The 7,452-nt window shown below is 33.4% G+C and overlaps 1 protein-coding gene across 1 annotated transcript in view; it reads left to right on the top strand.

Moving 5' to 3' along the window:
* LOC127837362 (putative serine protease F56F10.1) overlaps positions 1 to 7,452 on the top strand; it is a 197,735-nt gene that overhangs the window by 93,768 nt on the left and 96,515 nt on the right. The gene's annotated exons all lie outside the window — the stretch shown is intronic.

Here is a 7,452-nt window from a genome sequence, read left to right as displayed (position 1 = left end):
TGTATTTAAATTAAGTATAATATATAACATTTATTCGGTAGTTTGATAGTTGCAGAAGAATGACATTTGATGGCTCAATCACAAAAATCTTTCAAACACAACGCATAATGCATAATTGTGAAGCGGTGAATTTGGTAAAATACGTTGCAGGAACCTGTTGAACACGTATACAAGTCGTCCGTTTTACGTTATGCCAAAATCGGTTATTATGGTTCTGAGACGGCGTATCGAAAGGGTCGTATTGAGCTGCACTCAGGTAATACCACGTTGGTACCACTTAAAACAAACGTAACAATCACCTTAACCCGTTCTAAAGTTACGGTCAGTGTAGGTCGTCTTTTCTAAGTGTCAATACAAATAATTTACTATTATTTTATTAAATTAGCTCAAACTGTTGTTTCATACTTACTGAAAGCAATCGATTTTAACGCCTGGGTTAAAGGGTGGCGTTGCAGAGTTCACACGACGGGCGTCTCTTTTATTGGAGAAATTTACGTCATACTCGAATGCAGTTTAAATGTTTTATCTAAATAAAGTAAACAAAAACATCATAATTTGTGTAAACGTTTAACATCTGATAAATACAAGAAATAAAAGTAAACGCAGAAGTCAAGCTAACTGTTTATTAACATTTTTTTTATTAGATAACTTAGCATGTATAATATTTTCAATATGTTGTTAGATGCATTTACATTGAAAAGCGAAAGTAATGCATTTAATAAAACATGAAAAGAGGTCAAAATGTTAAGATGTTAGAAAAACAAACACAAGCACATCATAAAGTCACAAAATATATGCGGTTTGTGATGAACGCACAACGAAGAACCACGCGATCCCAACAGATAATCAAAACCATTGTTCCTTGATTTTGTGTAGACAACAAAGACATTTTTCTTGCGATACACGTTTTTTAAATTTTAACCGAAATAACCACTTGTAATGGTTGCTAAGCATACCGTGTGGTATTTTCATCTCATTTAAATGCAACAGAACACACACATTAAGTTTAATATACCACTAGTGCCTACATGATACCATCATACATACATGTTGATTGTTAGAGTTCAATTGTTAAACTAAGCAACCTTGATTATTTCCCCTAAAAAGTACGAATCTTCACACTTTGTACACATGATAATGTCCGGAGATCCACCGCACCGCTGTTTATTAGAGTGTGGGATATGAATGTGACTTAAATATGAGGAACCAATTAAGTGAAGGCACACATTTTTGAATGTTTAATATATTTAAGTACATACGACCAAATTTAATATTTAACCCTTACATATAAGCGCAATATTTAATTCATTCACAACAATGGGGGAACATACATTTACATTTACATCATAAATCATGTGACGTCATATATGTGTTTAAAACATTTCGTAAAGAACAGTTTTCTTCATTAAGCTCTTAATAGACTTAACATGTGCAACAAGTTCAACAATTCATGATTCGCATGCTCCTTTTAAAAACGATTTAACATTGCAAGGCACACACTCTTCTTTGAAAATTCTAAGCACGTCAGGGTAACAGGTACTGCAAATTTATATTTCCTCCACAACTTCTTGTACAACTTCCCTAATCATCAGAACCGATTAGAAAGGCAGGCATGGGGCGAAAGAATATTTAATGCATAAAATACGATTATAACAATTCTTAAAATCGATTAGACTTTCAGCAAATATACCAATTGACAATGTCATATTACTTGTTTTAAATGCGTGTCATTTTTATACCGAAAATAAAAATCCTTTTGTGTACACAGCTATAACCGGTATTGTCATAACCTTTTAAGCTATGCGCGTGAAAACTCCTTTTCACCCATGATTATAAGTATTCTATAGATAACATGGGCATTGTCAAATCCTTAAAATAACGTTTTTATTTGCTTTTTTTTCAAGTGGTTTTCGGTTTGAGAAAAAAAAAAGAGTTGGACAGAAATAAACTTAGAGGGAGGAATGAAATGCATATGAAACATTATCCGGAATTTCAATACTGAGCCGAATAATACATGGATTATTAGAATTATCGAAACTATCACAGCTCGAGATAATAGAGTTGTGCTTCCTATTGCTTATATTTTCTATTCAATTGCATTCACGTGTAAATAACTCGAGTTATTAACTCGAGTTACTATAAATTAATGTCAGAACAGAATCAATACTATCAATAATTACGTTCAATTTAAATTCATTCTTCGAACGAACGATTGTGTGAAACTATGTATATTAAATATCGACTGTTTTACAATTGTGCAGCTAATGAAAGTCTGAATGCTCAATTAGACATAAATGTAACGATCAAACAATCGAAACCTCTCTCTATTAACGCATATCTTATCACAAAAAAGTAAACATAAAATGGTTGAATCGGCGCCATTGTAAATAGAAACTGTCTTAAATAAAATAATGCAGATACTAAATGTCAACAAACGTGTGTTATATTCCGTTTATGTATACATCTTTAATGTATTCGCTGAAGATGAAGAGGAGCCCTACATTGATGTAGTAGTTATAAGAGTCATCGAGATAAAGTATGACAGGTAGATTTGATCAATATGAACGGATCCATACGTACAGTTGAAGATATAAGTTAAGTTATAAACGTAAGAGTAAACAACATTAAAGTAAGAATCAATAACTAACAAAACACTCTATTTGAAAAATAGCGATTTTGTAATTTTTGAAAACAGCTATGAAATAAAGCATCTTGTTGCACCTATACCACTACATTAAGTTTAACGTATGGTTGCTGTTGAATAAAACATACATGTGTTTAGCGATTATCATACCGTAATCATAAGCTAAAACATGATGCGGTCGTCCCAAGGAGCAGCAAGTTCTATACGAATACCGACTTATGTCCTAAGTAGTAAGACCATCGGAGTGTCACTTACTATCACACGAATCGTGCGCTCTTACTACGGATTCGTCATCACTCCACATTCTCTCGAGAGTCAGAACAATATACTAAGACAGGTGCATCTTGCAGACACCATACCAAATATTTTAAACTATGCTCCCGGTAAATCAGAGACGAATTTGTAAAAGGGAAACATTTTAACCAGGCAACTAGTTTTGTATCATATCCAATAACTAGCGGACATTCAAGTTAATTGAACTACAGTGTATTACCTTGTTATATATCAGTGAATATTTTTTCCATAGAAGTTACAGCTCGTTCATGGGCAATATTATCCATACATATACCGTTCACATTGATAATTAACAAAAATCGCTGTATAATTGTTGTAAACGTAACCGATTAACGTTAAAGTATAAATGCAAGATATCTATTAAGCGTGGTGATTCTTCAAAGAACAAACCTGAAAAATTACCAGAGTGAATAAAACCAAAACAACTTCGAGGAACATGGTTTACAAGATATTTCGTTTAAATCTTTAGTGACCAGAAGAAAATCATGTATGTCATGGCGGAAGCCCAACATTGATTTATTTTGCGATAGTTAGTTTTTTATTAATGGTGAAGGATATAGTTAAGCTGCAATTAACGTTATCTTCCAGTTCAAACACATATTTAAAATGGTATTAAATCATCTATAATTACAATACGAAATTATGCACTATATTTAAGCAAACACGTTATTTTATATAACATATATCTCAATATGGAATAGTGTTTCACCAATTTAACAGCTAGTGTTGGTAATTTCAAATTTGAATGTGTGAAATAGTGATAAAAAGACAGAATGTATTTGCAATAAAGTATTTATGAAATGCTCATAGTAATATACCGGAAGTCATATATTTGAAAATCAATTTGCTCAGTCGATAATTTAGTCGGAAGGATGAACACAAGGATAGAATTACAACCCATACCTGAATGCGTATGCCAAGTTTGAATGATTATATAGTATGTACCTTTCTTACGCAGATCTAGACATACACAGGCATACCTTCTAGCCTTAAAGTCGATATGACTGAATTCTTGTGCTCTCTGGTATGTTAAAGCACGTTATTTTTAATTGTTCACTTGTTCTTTAGATACATCAGAAACGGTAGAAAGCAAAGATAAGTTGAACCCAAGAGCGGTTAGTTCTTAGTGTCTTAACCATACACACAAAATATGAACAACTATAAATAGACTAAATAATGATACAACACAATGTGGACAAGAACATTCCAATAATATACTTCAATCGACAAGTCATGTGTGTGCTTATTGTATGCATTTTTCCGCAATTACTATATTCGTTTAAGCTATGACGCAACTTTTACATTATCGATTAATGTCTGGATCTCTTCTCTTTTTGCCACACCAAGTATGTTTTGGATTTATCTTGTTATAGTATTATTTATTTCCCTAACTGAACAATTCTCGATTTGTGTATTTGTTTGAAATGTGTTTTAATTTCATAAATTGTCATTCAATATGCTCAATCAGATAATTATTCAAAACAATATTACATAACAAATTCAAGGCCGCATTATCAATGCAATTTATTGGATCTCTTTTTTTATTACAGCACTTTCATAAATAAGCATCATTTTTAAGATATGTGGAATTTCAGTTATATAATGTCTACGTACATAAATTATACAGATGAAAACGGATATAATAAAACACTCAACGCATAAACAGGCCCCAAATTTATTGATTTTTATGTAAATCGATATTGTTGGGGTGTTATCTATCGAAATATCTTCCGATTTGTGAAGATTCTGTTTCTATTAGAAATTGCAGTTCTTGTTGTATCATACACTTTGGATTGATTATTGATATTGCATACTTGAGTTGTTGACATTGTATTCAATATCTTCATGACATTCACGTTATTATGTAATTATACAAAAATATAAAGGTAGCAAAGACAGTGTACCTTTAATTCCACACGCGTTCAGACATTATACTAAGACGCATCACATTCCCCTGGTTTGGGGAATTATGATTCCGCCAAAGTAGTTCTGCGTTGGAATGAAATAAAATTAGTTTTTATTGTGTGTTTATAACGGAATGTCGTTTAAAAAATGTTATTTAATTATGTTTAAATTTGATTTTGAATCTCTATTAAGACTTATAGCGATTATCAGAAGCATGATTACCTGACCTACTTTCGCTTTCTCTTTTCACTCGTAAAAGAATTGCTACCCACAATTCCTTTCGCGTTAGTACACATGTCAGTAAGACCGGTGTGTACACAATGAGTACTCTTTGGAAAGTATTCCCTAAGGTCATTAACAATAGGCTGAACAATTGGGTTTAACACTAGCATGTATATAGTGAGGCATAGGCAGGATTCAGGCAAAGTATGGGAACTGTTGATAACGTTTTTGTTATTAATTTATAATATATGAAATATTTGTTGATTTTACCAAAGCGTTCGATTATTTGGTGAGGGATATCTTCTTGTGCAAGCTAGTTGTTAGAGGAAAACTGTTTGATATCATATAATCTCTGTATACAAATGTGCAATCAAGCATTAAACTAGGTAACACAATAACAAATGAAGTTTTTTTCAGTTTTTTGGGAGTAAAACAAGGATATCCATTGTCACCATTCCTATTTATTTGAATGACTTAGAAGAACAATATATGTTAAATAGCTTTAAAGGAATATATAATGGTATGCTAAATAAGTATGTTGTTATATACAGATTACAAACGATGGAATCAAAACGTCAGATTATCATCAGCGAATCACTTTCATTGGGTACAGAAATGAAGCGTGCCGAGGCCAATATAACATCCGATGCACTAGGGGAAGGTGAATTCTATGTAAGTGAGGTTTTTATGTGTATTGTTTCAATTAAGATAACGACGCGTTCGCCTTGTGTTTGTTGAATCCGCTCCATATTTGCATGTATTTATATTGCTAATATGTTTTCAAAGTTCGTCTTCGAGGCCATGATCGGAAGTATTTTAACCAGCGACATTGCACTTGACGACATTAGCATTACCAAAGGACTTTGTTCGAACATGCTTGATGTAAATACCAGGTACGCTCTGTTTGCGATATGTTTTGCAAGACGTACCAGACACTACATGAAATACCATTTAGCCACTGTTGCATATGAAAAGGAATATCCGCCAGTCCATGCATGGTGTTAAATGACATTCTCATTTGAACTACTGTCATATGCTTTCTGATACATGGTCTTTGCATTTTGCCTAGTTACATTTGCTATGCAAACATTTCAACTCAATGCCGCATGTTGTTAAGTTTATGAGTACATCATATATATCTTTACTTCGTGTGTCTTATTGACAACTGCAGTTGAACTTATGGAATTTTTATTAATGCTTATTCTAACGGCGTTCTTTGTTTAACTATGTGCATTTGGCTAAGTTGCTACTAAATTTAACAAGATGTTAATATCTTTGTGGATCTATATTACTTCTTAAGTCGATTGCTAAAGCGTCTTTGATTAAGAACTAGTCTTCGGTTTTGCCTACACCGCCATTATAAATAGTTCACAATCCGAAAGGGGAACCAGTATTTAAAAAACTAATTACAGCGCGAATTGCAGCGTAGATTACTATTGCCGGGAGATCACTCTTAACATCAAAATCAAAATCTCCGGTATCAATCGTGATACATTGACTATTTCTGGAATCCTTCGTAAAAAGCGGTGATAGAGTAAAAAAAACTATCCCGTTGATATAATGCCTATTGTTTTGCTAGGATTCCCACTATCGACACCTTATTGCTGTTGTAATCGCTTTGAGAAAAATGATGCAACGCTTTGAGAAAAATGATGCCCAGGTAAGTTCTACTTTTTGTGATTTATTCACGCTATAACAGGAACTTAAAAGCTTAACGTGTCTCTGTTGTAACTAGCTAAAGAAACTTCAGCGTACAGTTTATTTAGTATTGACAGACCTGACAGACAGACAGACAGGCCAAAACCAATATACCCCCGATCCTGGCGCATACAAATGAGGTACTAGGCCTATGCCACATGTTTAAATTTGAACAAGTGCATAAAGTGAATTAATCAGTCAAGTATTCTTTGTCCCTTTAACATGAATGAAAGACTTTGAAGAGATGAGTAAATTAGTCATGTTCTTGCGTAAGGGTGAATGCCATCACCAATCCATATGTCTGCTGTGTTATTGCAGGTCCGGCTGTGTCCAATGTTGCTTGCCAAGGTTCTGAACATGCGTTCAGGGCGATGCTGATCTTCTAAATCATGTTAAACCAAGGCCCTGGTGTCGTTTAGGGGGCTCAATTCAGCAATCACTCCAATGGTGGATTCAGGACACCCTTTATGACCATCTTGTATGTGTGTTTGTTTTTAAAGTTTATGAGGTTTTGTCATGACAATGCGGCATTGAGTGAGGATCACCTAAGTAAGCATTCAATATACCATTGCAATATCAGAACATCCGCATCCAGCTATTCTTGTGAAAACAATAATGTTTAAATGCATCTATAGACTAGCCCTTACCGGTTATCATTTTACGAACGATTCCTCTACTATTAGTGCATC

The sequence above is a fragment of the Dreissena polymorpha genome, chromosome 7, assembly GCF_020536995.1.
Source record: "Dreissena polymorpha isolate Duluth1 chromosome 7, UMN_Dpol_1.0, whole genome shotgun sequence".
NCBI lineage: Eukaryota > Metazoa > Mollusca > Bivalvia > Myida > Dreissenidae > Dreissena > Dreissena polymorpha.
This window is presented reverse-complemented; position numbering and strand designations above follow the sequence as displayed.